Consider the following 21,932-nt stretch of genomic DNA (forward strand, 5'->3'; position numbering starts at 1 on the left):
TTGATGGCCTATCCTTAGGATAGGTTATCTATTAATGATCAGCAGTAGTCTGACAGGTGGACCCCAGCTCAATCAGGTGATTAAAGGGATTCTACCATTAAAACACTTTTTTTTCTGGTTGACAGGTAGGAATAGCCTTAAGAAAGGCTATTCTTCTCCTGCCTTTAGATTCTTCTCTGCGCCGCCGTTCCGTATAAATCCCAGTTTTCGTTGGTATTCAAATGAGTTCTCTCGCAGCACTGCGGATGGGCCCAGTGCTCAAACAGCACTGGAGTTGTCCCCAATGCTGCGAGCGTACTCTCCAGCGCCACCTCCATCTTCTTCAGGAACGTCCTCTTCATGCATCTTCTTCCAGTGTAGGTGGTCAAACTTGTAGGCTTCGGGCCACAGGCAGAGCTGACTGCGCATGCCCATGGGCCACAAGAAAATGGCCACTTACGTACTGTGTAAGTGGCCATTTTTTTTTTGGCTGCAAACATACGCAGTCGGCTCTGCCTGAGACCCAAGGCCTACAAGTTTGACCACCTGCACCGGAAGAAGACGCTTGAAGAGGATGTTCCTAAAGAAGATGGAGGCGGCGCTGGAGAGTTCTCTCACAGCATTGGGGACGCCCCCAGTGCTGTTTCAGTGCTGGGGCCCGCCCCCAGTGCTGCGAGATAACTCATTTGCATACCGATGAAAACCGGGATTTATACCAAATGGTGGCGCGGAGAAGACATCTAAAGGTAGGAGAAGAATAGCCTTTCGTAAGGCTATTCCTACGTGTCAACCAGAAATAAAAAGTGTTTTAATGGTAGAATCCCTTTAAAGAAGCTGCAGCATTTGGGTGACCTTTGCAGCCCCTTTATTGCTTACCAAACTCTGTGCAATACATTTGTTCCAAGGCTGTGCTTAGTATCTCATCTTAGCCTATTCACTTGAAAGGGACTGAGCTGTAATTAGGCCATGTGCCTGATGAAGGTTACATCACATGCCCAGGAATTGCCCTGCTTCTTCAAGCAGCTGATCCATGGACCCTCACAGATCTTTCGTTGATGACCTAAGGCCTCGTTCACATCTTCGTCGGTAATCCGTTTGGGAGAGTCCACATGGGGACCCCCAGAACGGACTACCAAACGCATTTGCAAGCGGTGTGCAGTGAAAGCACTCGGATCCCCATAGACTATAATGGGGTCCGTGTGCTTGCCGCGAGATCTCCGCAGGGAACATGCGGACAGGAAAGTACTTCACAATCTACTTTTCTGTTGAGGGTAAGAATTAGTTAAATAGTCCTGTTAAATGAGTGACCAGCTTAACACATGCAAAGCTTAAATACTGTATGAATGAAAAGTTCTACAATAGCTCACAGAGGATTGCCCGTGTTTTGCGGTAGCACTCGCGGCTTTATTTTGCAGCAAACCGGGCTACAGGGCATATTACGCTCATGAAAAAGGTCGGTCCTTTACTCACCTAAGCTAGCTTTGTGTGCGTGTGTGTGTGTGTGTGTGTGTGTGTATGTGTGTAAGTGCTTGCCAAAGCTTGATGTAGTAGGCATTGTGGTGTGAACTGTACTCTAGGCGGGACATCTGTGTGATACTGCTACATATAGGGTTATCCAATACATTAAGCGCCACAGAACCTTACACAGGTGCACGCACTTTTTCCTCAATGTCTTTTTCATCCACGCCCCTGTATTGTTACAAAGCACCCAGGAAATTTAGGAACTCTGGTTGAGAATCGCAAATCTACAGTTGTGTTACTCCTTCCTGGTCCATTATGGATGACCTTTATGTTTGACTCTGGTTTCACAATTGTGCATTTTTCCTTTAAATTGAAAGCTCTAGCAAGTAAGGCCCTCTTCCTCTTATCATGTTCTTTGTTCCTGTATTGTTATCGGTTTATGTTTGCTTTATAACCCTTGTGTTTACAGTATGGAAAGTAATAGCCCTTTATGAATAAAAGCTAAAGATAGCGTTTGAATATATATTTGTGTAAGCAGCAATAACATTCAGCTATATGACTCTCAGTGGGTGATATTATTTTCTTACAATGGTTACCATGTATTGTTCTTTTACAAGGAGTAGTCTTAGGGAGCATTCACACTACCGTCGGTGTCCAACAGGTAGTGTCCGCACCTAGTGTCCGCTCAAAATCTGTCACGGTCACGGACATTAGGAGCGGACACTAGCTGTGTCCGTGACACCTGTCATTCATTTCAATCGGCATTGGGTGCGTTCTTTTGCACTCCGTGCCCTTCCTTCCCTGTCTGCAAGTGAAGATGTCCGACTTCTCAAGCGGACAGAAGAACCCTGCAGTGCAAAAGAACGCACCCGATGCCCATTGAAATGAATGACAGGTGTCACGGACACAGCTAGTGTCCGCTTCTAATGTCCGTGACAGATTTTGAGCGGACACTAGGAGCGGACACTACCTGTCGGACACCGACGGTAGTGTGAACGCCCCCTTAGATGTAAGTAACTTCTATTAATCATTGTGGGGAAAGTAGCTCGATATCAGCAATGGTGCGAACCCAACCAGTCAGAGACAGGGACAAAAAATCTGATGTAAATAGGTTTATTTAGAAAGAAACTGCTAAATGAATAAACCTTCACTTCAGGCACAAAAAATAAGAAAAATACATAAAATAAAATACATCCTTAACTTCAGGCAAAAAAATTAGCAACAAAACCCTGCTCATCTGAGCAATAATTAAACAATAAATACTAACTGTACGGGTGGCTTTCTACCAGCCACACAAATCAACAAAAAGAGCACAATACAGTCTCACCAGACTCACAGTGTCAGGACAGAGCCAGGAACCTCCTCTAAATCCCAGGATCTGCCCTGAAATGCCCATTAATGAGCCCAGGACCCACACCCAGGGCTGAGGCCTACTAAGACCCACCCTGGACCACACATATGTCAGAAACCTGGGGAATATATACCATGATTCCAGCACTCTGCCTGTCACCTTCTCACATCATTCAATCAAATTAATATGTACAGTATATATTATCAGAATAGTCCTCTGGTAACTCCATACATACAGTATAAAGGTGATATTTTACAATTAGATTGTTTTCATACAGATTAGTAACAAAGATTTGCATTGACCCACTTTTGAAATTGTAAGTTACTCTTTATTAGGAATCTCCTATGGAACCTGTTATATTGTTAGGTGTAACTGAATGCAATACTTTTGAAAATTATTAGTAAAATTTGCATTTTGTTTTCTTTTCAGTTTCTCATCACTCTGGGCTTAGAAGTCCTTTGGGAAGCTCTACTTACTGACAGCTGTCCTTTTAAGGGGGCTTTCACACTGTTAGACGCCGGTTCTGATAGTGTCCCAAAAAAAAAAAATCAGACACCCATCATAATGGACATTAACGAACAATATTGTTTATGTTTAAAATGTTTAAAAAATGGACACATTAGCATCAGTTAGGCCGGGTTCACATCTGCGCTCCGGCCTCCGCTTTCAGTTTTCCGTCTTCTGCCAACAGAAGACGGAAACTTGGCAGACAGTGTCCGGCTGTGAGCGCCTGTGAGTGTTTTGTGCTCTCTGTGGCGAAACTGTTTTTTTGTTTTTTTTTAACCAGACACAAAGTCCTGCATGTCCAACTTTCTGTTCGGTTAAAAAAAAAACGGTTTCTCCGCAGAGAGCACAAAACGATCACAGCCGCTCACGCCTGGACACTTTCCAAACCCAGTCAAATGAATGGGTTTGAAAACTGACTGCAGGTTTCCGTCTCCTGTCCAGTTTCTCGGGTAGGAAACAGAAACCTGCAAAACGGAGATGGGGCGCTGGTGTGAACCCGCCCTTAGTGTCTGTTTTTATACTGCCACTACAGATGTATGTTAGCCATAGACATTAATGTTAAAAAATAACGGATGCTTGCTGTCCGTCGTAAGTCCATTATTTTAAACTTGATTCTAGTAAGTTCTGCACCCTGTATCCTATGTAATACTGTCAGTCACTGAGTAGGCCCGCTCATGTCTATTAAAAACTGACTTTATTTTGGCATTTCTTACATACTTTTCAATGTCTCTGCATCTGTTAAAATGGATGGCACACGGATGACATTTTTCTTTTTCACAGACCCATAGACTTTCACAAAATCCAAAATCCATCAAAAAAAACGGTGAATACAACTGAAATAATACATTGAAATAAATGGATAAACATGCCGTGCATGAGGAATGCGGGCAGCATATGTACATGAATTGTGGACATATGTATAAGGTCCTATACTGAATCTTTACCTGCAAAGGTATACGTCAATCAGTTTAGCTCTGCCTGCTACATAACACGCTGCCTGCAAATTGGACTTTATTCGTAGTGTGACATTTTTTTTTTATTTTTTACAGAAAGTTTGATTTATTTGTGTACATTTCACTTTTACTACTGAGCCATGAGATTCTGCTTAAGTTTTTTTTTTTTTTTTTTTTTTTTTTAAAGAAACCTTTACTTTTGAGCAACTCACATTTCTGTTTTTTTAATGAGAATCTCAGTGTGGCAGAGGGAGCTTATGTAAGGACTGATGCAACCATTAGCATGGTTGATGGATGTTCGCATCTTGGGAGCCTTGTTCACCTGACTTTACTTGATGACCAGGGAATCAGCATCCAGCTCCTTCAGTTCTGGTTTATTCTCTCCATTCTTGAGCATGTACAAGAGTAATTTATTTGCTTTTCCTTGTCCAAAGTCCCCAAGTTCGATTCTATGGCTGTGACCTGAGCACAACAGCCAGTTCATCTATTCAAAATGACGCCTTTATAGTATTAGGTGACCCTGAAAATGTGCATGCCCTTAATGACTAAGGTGGTCTCTCAAGTGTTCTTAAAATGCGTGGGCATGAAGCTGGGAAGCGTCCCATCAAAGGTGGGCATACTTGTCAATTTTTGCAAAATGATTTCTTGGAGGGAAATAAAATTGAACCACTGGAAAATTTTTGCAGGCTATATTCCCTCTTTACAGGTCATGCTCCAATATTTATATTGTAAACATTTTATGTTACAATATAATGCCCTCTTATGCCCCCCCCCCCCAAGTATACTTCACTTTTATTCCAGCCACAAAGAATAATACCCCATTATAAAACCACACACTATAATGCCGCTTTAGTTCCCTAATAGCTCCTTAGTTCCCATCACACATTATAATGCCTGTTGTGGCCACCCTCACAGAATACTGCTCTTTAGTGTCCCCCGCACAGTATAAAGTTCTTTATGGCCTTCAAACAGCATAGTGGCTCGTTATACTAACACAGATACGATACTGCCCTGTTATGCTCCCACACAGTATAATTCCCATCTTAGAGCCCCCACACAGTACAAGACTGCCCTCAGTGCCGCCAAACACAGTATAATGTACTAAGAGTGAGCAGTGATCTGGATACATCTCTCACCACTTTGCTTCCCTCCTCCTCACTGCTCTGGTGACTGTAAGGCAGGCATTCACACTTACTGAGTGGGGGACTCTGGAAGGCAGGTGGCAGATTGGACCCTGGTCCTTGCATGATTTCTTGTGGTCAGATTACCCCAGGCCACACAGAAAGAGCCCTTTTCTGATAAATGGTATAGACCTGTGTAACATATTCAACCAAATGGATTGTGACCATTGACTCAAGTATTATGGTATGACAGATTAACTGAAATATTTTCATACCTATCATTTTATCTCTTGGTGCGCTGTGTTTTTGGCTTAAATGCATTGTGATAAAAGGACTTCTCTGAAATATTTACAGTGTTTACCATCTAGAGGTTACAACAAAGGAGACAGCCTAGACATACCTAATCTGATTATTGCATGACCGATATTTGCCTTCAGAAATATTAGTAACATTCTTATGGGAGTCCAATGATCTTTCCAGCTGATACTTTATTGTTTATTTTATCTCCAAAGACTGTGAAAGCCGGTGGATTGCTAAAAAGATGCAAAATCTGTAGCACCGGATATGGAACTGTGATATGTTAGGGACCATTCACACGGAGTAAACGCGCGCTCATTATGGCAGAATACACGAGTCTTATTTTTACATGTGTATTCTTTGCACGTATATTCTGCCAAAATGAGCGCACGTTTACTCTGTGTGAATGGACCCTTAAACACCTAGTCCTATTCTTATTGGTTTTATCCTTTGTGATACTTGTTTGTTCCCATATGTGTTTTTTGTGTGTGTATTGCACAATATATGCACATAAGTGGCTTACCAGCTCTAATCCAACTATTAGGGTAAGTTTACACAGAGATTTTTAGTCAGGATTTTGAGTCCGTAATTGCCTGAAAACCCTGACCAAAAATACGGCTCCCATTGAAATCAATGGGAGCCACTCAGGTCTTTTTTCCGGGAGCCGTGTCTTCCAGTTCCTGGAAAAAGAAGCAAGGTGCTCATTCTTCAGGCCAAGTTGCCTCGCGACTCAGCCTGAAGACATACCCTTCTCTGGAGTAGGCCCATTCATTGGGCCTAATCCGGAGCAGAGTGCGCGGCTGGATGCCTCTGCAGTGCACCTGCTTTCAGTCGCAGCTACCCAGTTTTTGGATCGGAACCTGAGGCGGCCTCCGCTTCAGGTTCCAATCCAAAAAACCTCGTGTGAACTTACCCTTAGGTGCCTCCAGGCTGTCTACTTTCCACAGAAACTTTCCACAAAAGGAATGACTAAGTGTGAGAATGGGCTGTATTGACACAAACAATATTAAAATTCACGTGCCATATTTATTTCGCCCATGCCTTTAAAATCACTTAATTTCAATTGAGCTAGTCACATGACCATTTTTGGACAGTCTGTTTTAACTGATGCTTCCATAGGCTCAAGTTTGTGAAAGATCTCTGAAAACATGAGTTCCCCAGTTGAAAATCAGATGTGAAAAATATCCACTTTTCATGGCTGTCTTGCATTACAGTTGTCTGAATAGAACTTTAGTTCTTATATATTAGATACCCTATGGATATTACCTTTGTATTTGTAGGTGGCCAATCCACAGTGTACAACACACAGGTAAATTTTTAGGCCCCATTCCCACGGAGTAACACGCCGCTCATTTAGACATGTAAACACGTGTCAGAGCGAGGCACTTCAAAACAGATCCTATTGACTTCAATGGGTGTCGGCTTACGCGCGCTACATATTGAAATCAATGGGAGGCTTTATAACCCATTGATTTCAATGTGTAGTGCCCGTAAGACCAGCACCCGTTGAAGTCAATGGGATCTTTTTTGAAGCGCTTCGCTCTGACACGTGTTTAAGTGTGTAAATGAGCGGCGCGTTACTTTGGGAACGGGGCCTTAAGCAGATTTGTGGCAAAACCTGTTGTGGAAATTTGCCCATGTGGACTCACTTTGGAGATATTCTCCAGTATTTGGTTGGTGGGGATTGGACTGTCGAGGTGTGGTTTGCATGTTACTGAATCTTTAAATTATAGCAAAACATGCAGTAATTATGACTGCTTTTTAGGCTAAGGCCCTAAGGGTCCATTCTCATGGAGGAAAATGGCGCTTTACTTGGCGCTGAATTTTCAGCGCTGAAAAAAAAGCCTCCCATTGACTTCAATGGGTGCCGCTAGCTTTTTTTCCCACTAATGAAAATTCCGCTGGCAGAACCCATTGAAATCAATGGGAGGCGCTTTTTTTTACGCTGAAAATTCTGCTAGTGGAAAATTCCGCTAGTGGAAAAAAAAGCTATCAGAACCCATTGAAATCAATAGGAGGCTTTTTTTTCAGCACTGAAAATTCAGAGCCAAATAAAGTGTAATTTTCCTCCATGTGAATGGACCCTTATAGTGAGCTGCAGCTGAAAAACACTGCGGAAAAGACCGCAGCGGAAATTAATTACGTTTTCTGCAGCATTCTTCACAGACAAAACACTGTGTATTCATGGCCATAAAGTCAGAATGACTAAGTACATGTAGGAATCGCCTTAACAAAGGCTATTCTTCTCTTACCTTTATTATTCTGATCTGTGACGTTGTTCCTGAGAAATATCTTCTTTCTTCCTTATGTACATGAGTTTTCTTGCAGCACTGGGGGCGTTCTCAGCACTCAAACAGCACTGGGGTGTCCTCGGTGCTGCTTGAAAACTCTCCAGTGACACCTCTGTCTTCTCCACCACCTCCACCTCTTCTCTTGCGCTCCCATCGCGGCATCTTCCAAAAGCGATGACTGTGCATGTCTGTTCGGCCATTTTCCTGTGGTTGATTTCCACAATTCAACACCTTTTCTTATTTTCACGGATTCTTTAGTGATACTTGGGAAAAGGAAAGAAGTACAGACATTTAAAATGCATGAAGTAAAAGCAGAACTGCTTTTTATCTCTTATTTTAGGATGGCTGAAATTATGTCATTTGGGAACCTACTGTATCCAATCCACACATTTATCCCCTATGATTTTCATTTCTGAAGAGTTCCAAGCTTGTGTTTTCCCAAAGCTGGAATAGTCAAAATATTATATAGAACATGAGCCAAGATTAATGAACATGTACCATGCTGTCTACATAGTTTCTGAATTGGAGCAAAGCACAGTTCCGATTTGTACAACATCCTGTTAGAGTCCCTCTAGTGTGTCTCCTTGTAAGACTATGGTGTGTTATCAACCTTCATCTACAAATAGGACTGACAGATATGAGGCATGAGCTTCGCTAAAGCAAACATAACAAGCTCCAGGAAGTATAGAAAGAATGTAGCAACTTAAAATATATAATGTCTCAGGAAGTCCATGTGATTTTATGTGCATGAAAATAAGGAACAGCAAGTCAAAATTTATTTTGGAAAATGAGGCAAATGCAGCGTCTAAGAAGATTTAATTTGACCATAAGGTTTTCATCAGCTTCGCTGCAGTGTTCAGCTGACACATTTCTGTATTTGGACTTTAATTCAACGAATCAGCCACTAAATTATCATCTGCCTTCTACTGCTGTCAACTGCTTATCCTCAAAAAGGAAAAGAAAAAAGCTTTACAAAAACAGGGTTTGAACTGAACTAACCCAAGTGCCGTAATGAGTAAGGGAAACTACAACACTGCAGAGCTGAAATGACTGTAATTGTTTAGAATGCAACATGTTATAACAAGAAAGTAAACCAGTTATTAGGTTTTTAAAATATCTTCATATTTTAGTCCTCCTCATATTTGTGTCCAATGTGTACTGGTTATATGTAATTTGTCTTTACAAACCTTCTAAACATTATTGTTAAGTTTGTGGACAGAACAAATGTTGAAACACCAAAAATGAAAGCTTGAATGTGCCTGTCAAGTACATTTGGGACATTAAACTAGCAGCTGGTGGTTAATGTCCCAAATATCCCTTTGCTTGTTGAAGCTTGTTTTGTTGCAGATTTTACTTTTTTTTTTTTTTGAGCCAAAGCCAACATTCCCTACAAAAGGATTGGGAAATAAATAGGAATACTTATACTTCTCCCTTCTGCTCAATCCACTACTGACTTTGGCTCAGAAAAACGCAGCAAAATCTGCAACAAAAAAAAAGTGCGTTTCTGCAACATGGGGACTCACATGGAGACTCACATGGGGCCAATACCAACCAGGTAAAGAAATAAACAGAGAACTACCAAATAGAAACATACATAAGAAAAGCAATATTCTGGCCAACACAGATGTTGCATCCACTATTCAAAAGGACCACAGCACTTTAGCGAACGCTGCAGCCTTTTCATTGTTTGCACTGTTCTGCTGCAGTACATTTAAGCTAAGGCCCCACGGGACGTCCTGCATCGCTTTAAACAGAAAGTTCACTGAGTTTTCCTATGCAGACTTTCTATTACAACTATACCTATGGTGAAACCGCTGGTGTTTCTGTAGATATAATTGACATGCTGCAATTTCCAAAAACTGCGCTGATTTTGGAAATCTCAGCATGTCCACATAGCAGATTGTACCACAAAGTGGGCATGGGATTTGCTAGAATATATAGTACTTAGAGATGAGCGAACACTAAAATGTTCGAGGTTCGAAATTCGATTCGAACAGCCGCTCAATGTTCGTGTGTTCGAACGGGTTTCGAACCCCATTATAGTCTATGGGGAACAGATACTCGTTAAGGGGGAAACCCAAATCCGTGTCTGGAGGGTCACCAAGTCCACTATGACACCCCAGGAAATGATGCCAACACCTCTGGAATGACACTGGGACAGCAGGGGAAGCATGTCTGGGGGCATCTAACACACCAAAGACCCTCTATTACCCCAACATCACAGCCTAACAACTACACACTTTACACACTCAATACCACCTCTCTGACAGTAGGAAAACACCTTGAAACATGTGTATTTGGCACTTGCAGTGAGGAGAGCTTGTCACCAGCAGTGAATTTGGCCCTTGTAGTAAGTTGAGGTTGGCACCAACATTTGTTTTGAAAATCAGGGTGGATTGAGCCTCTAACCAGCAGAGTTTGGGCAAATTCATGGTGGAGGGAGCCTCTAAAAACCCCAGTTTGGACCAATTCATGGTGGAGGGAGCCTCTAACCAGCCCAGTTTGGGCAAATTCATGGTGGAGGGAGCCTCTAAAAAACCCAGTTTGGACCAATTCATGGTGGAGGGAGCCTCTAACCAGCCCAGTTTGGGCAAATTCATGGTGGAGGGAGCCTCTAACCAGCCCAGTTTGGACCAATTAATGGTGGAGGGAGCCTCTAACCAGCCCAGTTTGGACCAATTAATGGTGGAGGGAGCCTCTAACCACCCCAGTTTGGACCAATTCATGGTGGAGGGAGCCTCTAAACAGCCCAGTTTGGGCAAATTCATGGTGGAGGGAGCCTCTAAAAAACCCAGTTTGGACCAATTCATGGTGGAGGGAGCCTCTAACCAGCCCAGTTTGGACCAATTAATGGTGGAGGGAGCCTCTAAACAGCCAAGTTTGGACCAATTCATGGTGGAGGGAGCCTCTAAAAACCCCAGTTTGGACCAATTCATGGTGGAGGGAGCCTCTAACCAGCCCAGTTTGGGCAAATTCATGGTGGAGGGAGCCTCTAAACAGCCCAGTTTGGGCAAATTCATGGTGGAGGGAGCCTCTAAAAAACCCAGTTTGGACCAATTCATGGTGGAGGGAGCCTCTAACCAGCCCAGTTTGGACCAATTAATGGTGGAGGGAGCCTCTAAACAGCCAAGTTTGGACCAATTCATGGTGGAGGGAGCCTCTAAAAACCCCAGTTTGGACCAATTCATGGTGGAGGGAGCCTCTAACCAGCCCAGTTTGGGCAAATTCATGGTGGAGGGAGCCTCTAAACAGCCCAGTTTGGGCAAATTCATGGTGGAGGGAGCCTCTAACCAGCCCAGTTTGGACCAATTAATGGTGGAGGGAGCCTCTAACCACCCCAGTTTGGACCAATTCATGGTGGAGGGAGCCTCTAAACAGCCAAGTTTGGACCAATTCATGGTGAAGGGAGCCTCTAAAAACCCGTTTGGACCAATTCATGGTGGAGGGAGCCTCTAACCAGCCCAGTTTGGGCAAATTCATGGTGGAGGGAGCCTCTAAACAGCCCAGTTTGGGCAAATTCATGGTGGAGGGAGCCTCTAACCAGCCCAGTTTGGACCAATTAATGGTGGAGGGAGCCTCTAACCAGCCCAGTTTGGACCAATTAATGGTGGAGGGAGCCTCTAACCACCCCAGTTTGGACCAATTCATGGTGGAGGGAGCCTCTAAACAGCCAAGTTTGGACCAATTCATGGTGGAGGGAGCCTCTAAAAACCCCAGTTTGGACCAATTCATGGTGGAGGGAGCCTCTAACCAGCCCAGTTTGGACCAATTAATGGTGGAGGGAGCCTCTAAACAGCCAAGTTTTGGGAAATTCATGGTGGAGGGAGCCTCTAACCAGCCCAGTTTGGACCAATTCATGGTGGAGGGAGCCTCTAAACAGCCCAGTTTGGGCAAATTCATGGTGGAGGGAGCCTCTAAAAAACCCAGTTTGGACCAATTCATGGTGGAGGGAGCCTCTAACCAGCCCAGTTTGGACCAATTAATGGTGGAGGGAGCCTCTAACCAGCCCAGTTTGGACCAATTAATGGTGGAGGGAGCCTCTAACCACCCCAGTTTGGACCAATTCATGGTGGAGGGAGCCTCTAAACAGCCAAGTTTGGACCAATTCATGGTGGAGGGAGCCTCTAAAAACCCCAGTTTGGACCAATTCATGGTGGAGGGAGCCTCTAACCAGCCCAGTTTGGGCAAATTCATGGTGGAGGGAGCCTCTAAACAGCCCAGTTTGGGCAAATTCATGGTGGAGGGAGCCTCTAACCAGCCCAGTTTGGACCAATTAATGGTGGAGGGAGCCTCTAACCAGCCCAGTTTGGACCAATTAATGGTGGAGGGAGCCTCTAACCAGCCCAGTTTGGACCAATTAATGGTGGAGGGAGCCTCTAACCACCCCAGTTTGGATCAATTCATGGTGGAGGGAGCCTCTAACCAGCCCAGTTTGGACCAATTCATGGTGGAGGGAGCCTCTAAAAAACCCAGTTTGGACCAATTCATGGTGGAGGGAGCCTCTAAACAGCCCAGTTTGGGCAAATTCATGGTGGAGGGAGCCTCTAAACAGCCCAGTTTGGGCAAATTCATGGTGGAGGGAGCCTCTAACCAGCCCAGTTTGGACCAATTAATGGTGGAGGGAGCCTCTAACCAGCCCAGTTTGGACCAATTCATGGTGGAGGGAGCCTCTAAACAGCCCAGTTTTGGCAAATTCATGGTGGAAGGAGCCTCTAACCAGCAGAGTTGTGGGAAAGCAGGGTGGAGGGAGCCTCTAACCAGCAGAGTTGGTGGAAATCAGGGTGGAGGGAGCCTCTAACCAGCAGAGTTGGGGGAAATCATGTTGGAGGGAGCCTAGTATTAGCAGAATTGTGCAACGCTTATGGTGGATGAGTATGAGGATGCGGAGGAATTGGAGAGGTTGAGTACAGACATGGAGTTTCATGTTGGGGTGCTTTACACAGGTGGGCACAAAAATGAAGGCTCTATCCAGTGGTGGTTCATTTTTATCAAAGTGAGCCGGTCGGCACTCTCAGCTGACAGACGGGTGCGCTTGTCAGTGATGATGCCACCGGCTGCACTGAACACCCTCTCAGATAGGACGCTGGCGGCAGGACAGGACAGCACCTCCAAGGCATATAGGGCAAGTTCAAGCCACAGGTCCAACTTCGACACCCAATACGTGTAGGGCGCAGAGGGGTCGGAGAGGACAGGGCTGTGGTCGGAAAGGTATTCCCGCAACATGCGCCTATACTTCTCACGCCTGGTGACACTAGGACCCTCCGTGGCGGCACTTTGGCGAGGGGGTGCCATCAAGGTGTCCCAGACCTTAGACAGTGTGCCCCTCGTTTGTGTGGACCGGTGAGAACTTGGTTGCCTACTGGAGGAACTTCCCTCCCTGCCGCCAACGTCACATGCTGGAAACATCTCCATCATATTCTGCACCAATTGCCTGTGGCAAGCATTGATGCGATTGGCCCTCCCCTCTACCGGAATAAAAGACGAGATGTTGTTTTTATACCGGGGGTCAAGGATAGCAAAGATCCAGTACTGGTTGTCCTCCATGATTTTGACAATACGCTTGTCGGTTGTAAAGCACCCCAACATGAACTCAGCCATGTCTGCCACAGTGTTAGTTGGCATGACTCCTCTGGCCCCACCGGAAAGTTCAATCTCCATTTCCTCCTCATCCTCCATGTCTACCCATCCGCGCTGCAACAATGGGACGATTCGAAGTTGCCCGGAAGCCTCCTGTATCACCATCACATCATCGGACAACTCTTCTTCCTCCTCCTCCTCCTCCTCCATTAAACGCAGTGAAGCGGACAGATGTGTGGACCTACTCTCCAGCTGTGACGGATCGGATGCTATCCCTAACTCCTCTGTGTGATCTGAGTTATCCCTGATGTCAATCAGGGATTCTCTCAGAACACACAAGAGCGGGATTGTAAGGCTCACCATCGCATCCTCAGAGCTCACCCTCCTTGTGGACTCCTCAAAGACCCGTAGGATGTCACAAAGGTCTCTCATCCATGGCCACTCATGGATGTGAAACTGAGGCAGCTGACTTTGTGGCACCCTAGGGTTTTGTAGCTGGTATTCCATCAAAGGTCTCTGCTGCTCAACCACTCTATTCAACATCTGAAACGTTGAGTTCCAGCGTGTGGGGACGTCGCACAAAAGCCGGTGTTGTGGCACATGCAGGCGTTGCTGGAGAGATTTTAAGCTAGCAGCGGCTACTGTCGACTTGCGAAAGTGGGCGCACATGCGCCGCACTTTCACCAGTAGCTCTGGAACATTGGGGTAGCTCTTTAGGAAACGTTGCACCACTAGGTTGAAGACGTGGGCCAGGCATGGAACATGTTGGAGTCCGGCAAGCTCCAGAGCTGCTACCAGGTTCCGGCCGTTATCACAAACGACCATGCCTGGGCCCAGGTGCAGCGGCTCAAACCATATTGCCGTCTCATCGAGGAGGGCATCCCTCACCTCGGAGGCAGTGTGCTGTCTGTCCCCCAAGCTGATCAGCTTCAGCACAGCCTGCTGACGTCTACCAACGCCAGTGCTGCAACGTTTCCAACTCGTAGCTGGGGTCAATCTAACAGCGGAGGAGGAGGCGGTGGCGGAGGAGGAGGCGGTGGCGGAGGAGGAGGCGGTAGAGGAGGAGGAGGAGGGGGGTGTTCTTCTCGTGTCCCTGCCAGGAATGTTAGGCGGGGAGACGAGGTACACCGGGCCAGTTTGGGAAGCAGTCCCAGCCTCAACTACATTCACCCAGTGTGCCGTCAGTGAAATGTAGCGTCCCTGTCCGCATGCACTTGTCCACGCGTCGGTGGTCAAGTGGACCTTTGTGCAAAGCGCGGAACTAAGGGCCCGCCTGATGTTGAGTGACACGTGCTGGTGCAAGGCGGGGACGGCACACCGGGAGAAGTAGTGACGGCTAGGGACGGCATAGCGAGGTGCCGCAGTTGCCATCAGGTCCAGGAAGGCGGGAGTTTCAACAAGCCGGAACGCCAACATCTCCTGGGCCAGCAGTTTAGCGATGTTGGCGTTCAAGGCTTGCGCGTGTGGGTGGTTAGCAGTGTATTTCTGCCGCCGCTCCAATGTCTGAGAGATGGTGGGTTGTTGTAAAGAAACGCCTGATGGTGCCTTTGATGGTGCAGGAGAAGGAGATAAGACAGGACCAGGGGAGGATGAGGTAGAAGTCAACAAAGTGGCGGAGGCAGATGAAGTGGTGTCCTGGCTCGTCCTCTGGAGTGCATCGCCAGCACAGTCAGCAGTGGCAGAGGCAGAGGCAGTGGCAGAGGCAGTGGCAGTGGCGTGAACGGCAGGCGGCCTTTGTCCTGCCGTTGCTGCCTGCCACTGATTCCAGTGCTTGGATTCCAAATGACGGCGCATTGAAGTGGTGGACAGGTTGCTCTTCTCAGAGCCCCTAATCAATTTCGAGAGGCAAATTGTGCAGACAACACTATATCTGTCCTCGGCGCATTCCTTGAAAAAACTCCACACCTTCGAGAAACGTGCCCTCGAGGTGGGAGTTTTTCGGGGCTGGGTACGAACTGGAACATCTTGGGAGATTCCGGGTGTGGCCTGGCTTCGCCTAAGCTGCTGACCTCTGCCTCTGCCTCTAGCTACCCTTTTTGGTGCTGCACCTGCCTCAACATCCACACTACTTTCCCCGCTTGACATCCCCCCTGTCCAGGTCGGGTCAGTGTCCTCATCATCCACCACTTCCTCTTCCAACTCCTGTCTCATCTCCTCCTCCCGCACAATGCGCCGGTCAACTGGATGCCCTGACGGCAACTGCGTCACATCATCGTCGATGAGGGTGGGTTGCTGGTCATCCACCACCAAATCGAACGGAGATGGAGGAGACTCTAGTGTTTGAGCATCTGGACACAGATGCTCCTCTGTTAGGTTCGTGGAATCGTGACGTGGAGAGGCAGGTTGAGGGACAATGAAAGGAGCGGAGAACAGCTCTGGGGAGCAGGGACAGTTTGGGTTATTGTTCTGTAAAGCTTCGGAATTTTGGGAGGAAGGAAGACAAGACTGTTGGGTAATAGGAGGAGAGGAGGCAGAGTCTGACTGGCTGCTGGACAATGTGCTGTAAGCGTTCTCTGACAGCCATTGCAAGACCTGTTCCTGGTTCTCGGGCCTACTAAGGTTTGTACCCTGCAGTTTAGTTAATGTGGCAAGCAACCCTGGCACTGTGGAGTGGCGCAATGCTTGCTGCCCCACAGGAGTAGGCACGGGACGCCCTGTGGCTTCACTGCTACCTTGCTCCCCAGAACCATTCCCCCGACCTCGCCCACGGCCTCGTCCACGTCCCTTTCCGGGAGCCTTGCGCATTTTGAATTCCTAGTTAGAAATTGGCACTGTATACCAGTAGTAAAAATTGTGGGTGCACGTAACCCCAATATATTCTTTGAATTCCCAGTCAGACACTGGCACTATATGGCAGTAGCAAGAAATGAGGGTATTTGTATTCCCAATATACTCTTTAAATTCCCAGTCAGACAATGGCACTGTATACCAGTAGTAAAAATTGTGGGTGCACGTAACCCCAATATATTCTTTGAATTACCAGTCAGAAACTGGCACTATATGGCAGTAGCAAGAAATGAGGGTATTTGTATTCCCAATATACTCTTTGAATTCCCAGTCAGACAATGGCACTGTATACCAGTAGTAAAAATTGTGGGTGCACGTAACCCCAATATATTCTTTGAATTACCAGTCAGAAACTGGCACTATATGGCAGTAGCAAGAAATGAGGGTATTTATAACCCCAATATATTCTTTGAATTCCCAGTCAGACAATGGCACTGTATACCAGTAGTAAAAATTGTGGGTGCACGTAACCCCAATATATTCTTTGAATTACCAGTCAGAAACTGGCACTATATGGCAGTAGCAAGAAATGAGGGTATTTGTATTCCCAATATACTCTTTGAATTCCCAGTCAGACAATGGCACTGTATACCAGTAGTAAAAATTGTGGGTGCACGTAACCCCAATATATTCTTTGAATTACCAGTCAGAAACTGGCACTATATGGCAGTAGCAAGAAATGAGGGTATTTGTATTCCCAATATACTCTTTGAATTCCCAGTCAGACAATGGCACTGTATACCAGTAGTAAAAATTGTGGGTGCACGTAACCCCAATATATTCTTTGAATTCCCAGTCAGAAACTGGCACTATATGGCAGTAGCAAGAAATGAGGGTATTTGTATTCCCAATATACTCTTTGAATTCCCAGTCAGACAATGGCACTCTATACCAGTAGTAAAAATTGTGGGTGCACGTAACCCCAATATATTCTTTGAATTACCAGTCAGAAACTGGCACTATATGGCAGTAGCAAGAAATGAGGGTATTTATAACCCCAATATATTCTTTGAATTCCCAGTCAGACAATGGCACTGTATACCAGTAGTAAAAATTGTGGGTGCACGTAACCCCAATATATTCTTTGAATTCCCAGTCAGAAACTGGCACTATATGGCAGTAGCAAGAAATGAGAGTATTTGTATTCCCAATATACTCTTTGAATTCCCAGTCAGACAATGGCACTGTATACCAGTAGTAAAAATTGTGGGTGCACGTAACCCCAATATATTCTTTGAATTACCAGTCAGAAACTGGCACTATATGGCAGTAGCAAGAAATGAGGGTATTTATAACCCCAATATATTCTTTGAATTCCCAGTCAGACAATGGCACTGTATACCAGTAGTAAAAATTGTGGGTGCACGTAACCCCAATATATTCTTTGAATTCCCAGTCAGAAACTGGCACTATATGGCAGTAGCAAGAAATGAGGGTATTTGTATTCCCAATATACTCTTTGAATTCCCAGTCAGACAATGGCACTGTATACCAGTAGTAAAAATTGTGGGTGCACGTAACCCCAATATATTCTTTGAATTACCAGTCAGAAACTGGCACTATATGGCAGTAGCAAGAAATGAGGGTATTTATAACCCCAATATATTCTTTGAATTCCCAGTCAGACAATGGCACTGTATACCAGTAGTAAAAATTGTGGGTGCACGTAACCCCAATATATTCTTTGAATTACCAGTCAGAAACTGGCACTATATGGCAGTAGCAAGAAATGAGGGTATTTGTATTCCCAATATACTCTTTGAATTCCCAGTCAGACAATGGCACTGTATACCAGTAGTAAAAATTGTGGGTGCACGTAACCCCAATATATTCTTTGAATTACCAGTCAGAAACTGGCACTATATGGCAGTAGCAAGAAATGAGGGTATTTATAACCCCAATATATTCTTTGAATTCCCAGTCAGACAATGGCACTGTATACCAGTAGTAAAAATTGTGGGTGCACGTAACCCCAATATATTCTTTGAATTACCAGTCAGAAACTGGCACTATATGGCAGTAGCAAGAAATGAGGGTATTTGTATTCCCAATATACTCTTTGAATTCCCAGTCAGACAATGGCACTGTATACCAGTAGTAAAAATTGTGGGTGCACGTAACCCCAATATATTCTTTGAATTACCAGTCAGAAACTGGCACTATATGGCAGTAGCAAGAAATGAGGGTATTTATAACCCCAATATATTCTTTGAATTCCCAGTCAGACAATGGCACTGTATACCAGTAGTAAAAATTGTGGGTGCACGTAACCCCAATATATTCTTTGAATTACCAGTCAGAAACTGGCACTATATGGCAGTAGCAAGAAATGAGGGTATTTGTATTCCCAATATACTCTTTGAATTCCCAGTCAGACAATGGCACTGTATACCAGTAGTAAAAATTGTGGGTGCACGTAACCCCAATATATTCTTTGAATTACCAGTCAGAAACTGGCACTATATGGCAGTAGCAAGAAATGAGGGTATTTGTATTCCCAATATACTCTTTGAATTCCCAGTCAAACAATGGCACTGTATACCAGTAGTAAAAATTGTGGGTGCACGTAACCCCAATATATTCTTTGAATTACCAGTCAGAAACTGGCACTATATGGCAGTAGCAAGAAATGAGGGTATTTATAACCCCAATATATTCTTTGAATTCCCAGTCAGACAATGGCACTGTATACCAGTAGTAAAAATTGTGGGTGCACGTAACCCCAATATATTCTTTGAATTACCAGTCAGAAACTGGCACTATATGGCAGTAGCAAGAAATGAGGGTATTTGTATTCCCAATATACTCTTTGAATTCCCAGTCAGACAATGGCACTGTATACCAGTAGTAAAAATTGTGGGTGCACGTAACCCCAATATATTCTTTGAATTACCAGTCAGAAACTGGCACTATATGGCAGTAGCAAGAAATGAGGGTATTTATAACCCCAATATATTCTTTGAATTCCCAGTCAGACAATGGCACTGTATACCAGTAGTAAAAATTGTGGGTGCACGTAACCCCAATATATTCTTTGAATTCCCAGTCAGACACTGGCACTATATGGCAGTAGCAAGAAATGAGGGTATTTGTATTCCCAATATATTCTTTGAATTCCCAGTCAGACAATGGCACTGTATACCAGTAGTAAAAATTGTGGGTGCACGTAACCCCAATATATTCTTTGAATTACCAGTCAGACACTGGCACTATATGGCAGTAGCAAGAAATGAGGGTATTTGTATTCCCAATATATTCTTTGAATTCCCAGTCAGACAATGGCACTGTATACCAGTAGTAAAAATTGTGGGTGCACGTAACCCCAATATATTCTTTGAATTCCCAGTCAGACACTGGCACTATATGGCAGTAGCAAGAAATGAGGGTATTTGTATTCCCAATATATTCTTTGAATTCCCAGTCAGACAATGGCACTGTATACCAGTAGTAAAAATTGTGGGTGCACGTAACCCCAATATATTCTTTGAATTCCCAGTCAGACACTGGCACTATATGGCAGTAGCAAGAAATGAGGGTATTTGTATTCCCAATATATTCTTTGAATTCCCAGTCAGACAATGGCACTGTATACCAGTAGTAAAAATTGTGGGTGCACGTAACCACAATATATTCTTTGAATTACCAGTCAGAAACTGGCACTATATGGCAGTAGCAAGAAATGAGGGTATTTGTATTCCCAATATATTCTTTGAATTCCCAGTCAGACAATGGCACTGTATACCAGTAGTAAAAATTGTGGGTGCACGTAACCCCAATATATTCTTTGAATTCCCAGTCAGACACTGGCACTATATGGCAGTAGCAAGAAATGAGGGTATTTGTATTCCCAATATATTCTTTGAATTCCCAGTCAGACAATGGCACTGTATACCAGTAGTAAAAATTGTGGGTGTATATAGCCCCAATTCTATTGCTAGGGGACTTGCAGGGTATTTCTGGGGTGAAGGTGGGGGGGCACACCGTTGGAACGGATATCGGGGTATATATCGGGTATACGGGAATACACTGACAGTGTATTCCATTCAGGATCCTGGGAAAGCTGGGTTGCGGCGATTGAGCCCGTCAGTGCCACGTTACACTGACAAGCTTCTCCCTGGAATTTAGCTCTTACAAGAGCTGTTGGTTGTCTTCTCCTTCCTATCCTAGCCTGTCCCTGCCTACCCAGAATCTAAGCCCTAGCTAGCTGGACGGAAACCTCCGTCCTCGGTGAATTGCAAGCTCAGAATGACGCGAACCTGGGCGGCGCTGTTCTTTTAAATTAGAGGTCACATGTATTCGGCAGCCAATGGGTTTTGCCTACTTTTTTCAACGTCACCGGTGTCGTAGTTCCTGTCCCACCTACCCTGCGCTGTTATTGGAGCAAAAAAGGCGCCAGGGAAGGTGGGAGGGGAATCGAGTAATGGCGCACTTTACCACGCGGTGTTCGATTCGATTCGAACATGCCGAACAGCCTAATATCCGATCGAACATGAGTTCGATAGAACACTGTTCGCTCATCTCTAATAGTACTAGCTTTTACCCGCGACTTCATCTGCGGTGATTTGAGAATTGGGCGGACACAGACGTGTGAAACTGTAAAAGTGCTTTAAAAAGTTTGGTGGGCTAGCAAATGTGATGTGTTATATTGTGTATCTAGTGATACAGACAATGTGATGTGTTGTATTGTGTATGTCGTGATACAGACAATGTAATGTGTTGTATTGTGTATGTCGTGATACAGACAATGTGATGTGTTGTATTGTGTATGTCGTGATACAGACAATGTGATGTGTTATATTGTGTATCTAGTGATACAGACAATGTGATGTGTTGTATTGTGTATCTAGTGATACAGACAATGTGATGTGTTGTATTGTGTATGTCGTGATACAGACAATGTGATGTGTTGTATTGTGTATGTCGTGATACAGACAATGTGATGTGTTGTATTATGTCAGACAATGTGATGTGTTGTATTGTGTCAGACAATGTGATGTGTTGTATTGTGTCAGAAAATATGATGTGTTGTATTGTGTATGTCGTGATACAGACAATGTGATGTGTTGTATTGTGCCAGACAATGTGATGTGTTGTATTGTGTCAGACAATGTGATGTGTTGTATTGTGTATGTCGTGATACAATGTGATGTGTTGTATTGTGTCAGACAATGTGATGTGTTGTATTGTGTCAGACAATATGATGTGTTGTATTGTGTATGTCGTGATACAGACAATGTGATGTGTTGTATTGTGCCAGACAATGTGATGTGTTGTATTGTGTCAGACAATGTGATGTGTTGTATTGTGTATGTCGTGATACAATGTGATGTGTTGTATTGTGTCAGACAATGTGATGTGTTGTATTGTGTATGTCGTGATACAGACAATGTGATGTGTTATATAGTGGAAAGCTATATGTAAATGTGAGTGAGTAGAGTGAGGGCTACTCCTGAGGTGACAGTAAGGAGTGTGCAGGCAGGTTGAGGCAGGAAATGCCAGGCAGTGTGTGTGAGTCTATAGCTGGGGCTAGGAGTCCTGCTTTTGTGAGTCTCCTGCTAGGAAGCCATGTTGTTTAGTGGCACCAAAAGTAGCCTGTGACTCAATCCTA

General features: G+C 44.7%; 1 protein-coding gene across 3 annotated transcripts in view; it reads left to right on the forward strand.

Moving 5' to 3' along the window:
• The window catches only part of PDE5A (phosphodiesterase 5A), a 140,686-nt gene that overhangs the window by 49,131 nt on the left and 69,623 nt on the right, over positions 1 to 21,932 (forward strand). The gene's annotated exons all lie outside the window — the stretch shown is intronic.

Source organism: Leptodactylus fuscus, chromosome 1, assembly GCF_031893055.1.
Source record: "Leptodactylus fuscus isolate aLepFus1 chromosome 1, aLepFus1.hap2, whole genome shotgun sequence".
Taxonomy (NCBI): Eukaryota; Metazoa; Chordata; class Amphibia; order Anura; family Leptodactylidae; genus Leptodactylus; species Leptodactylus fuscus.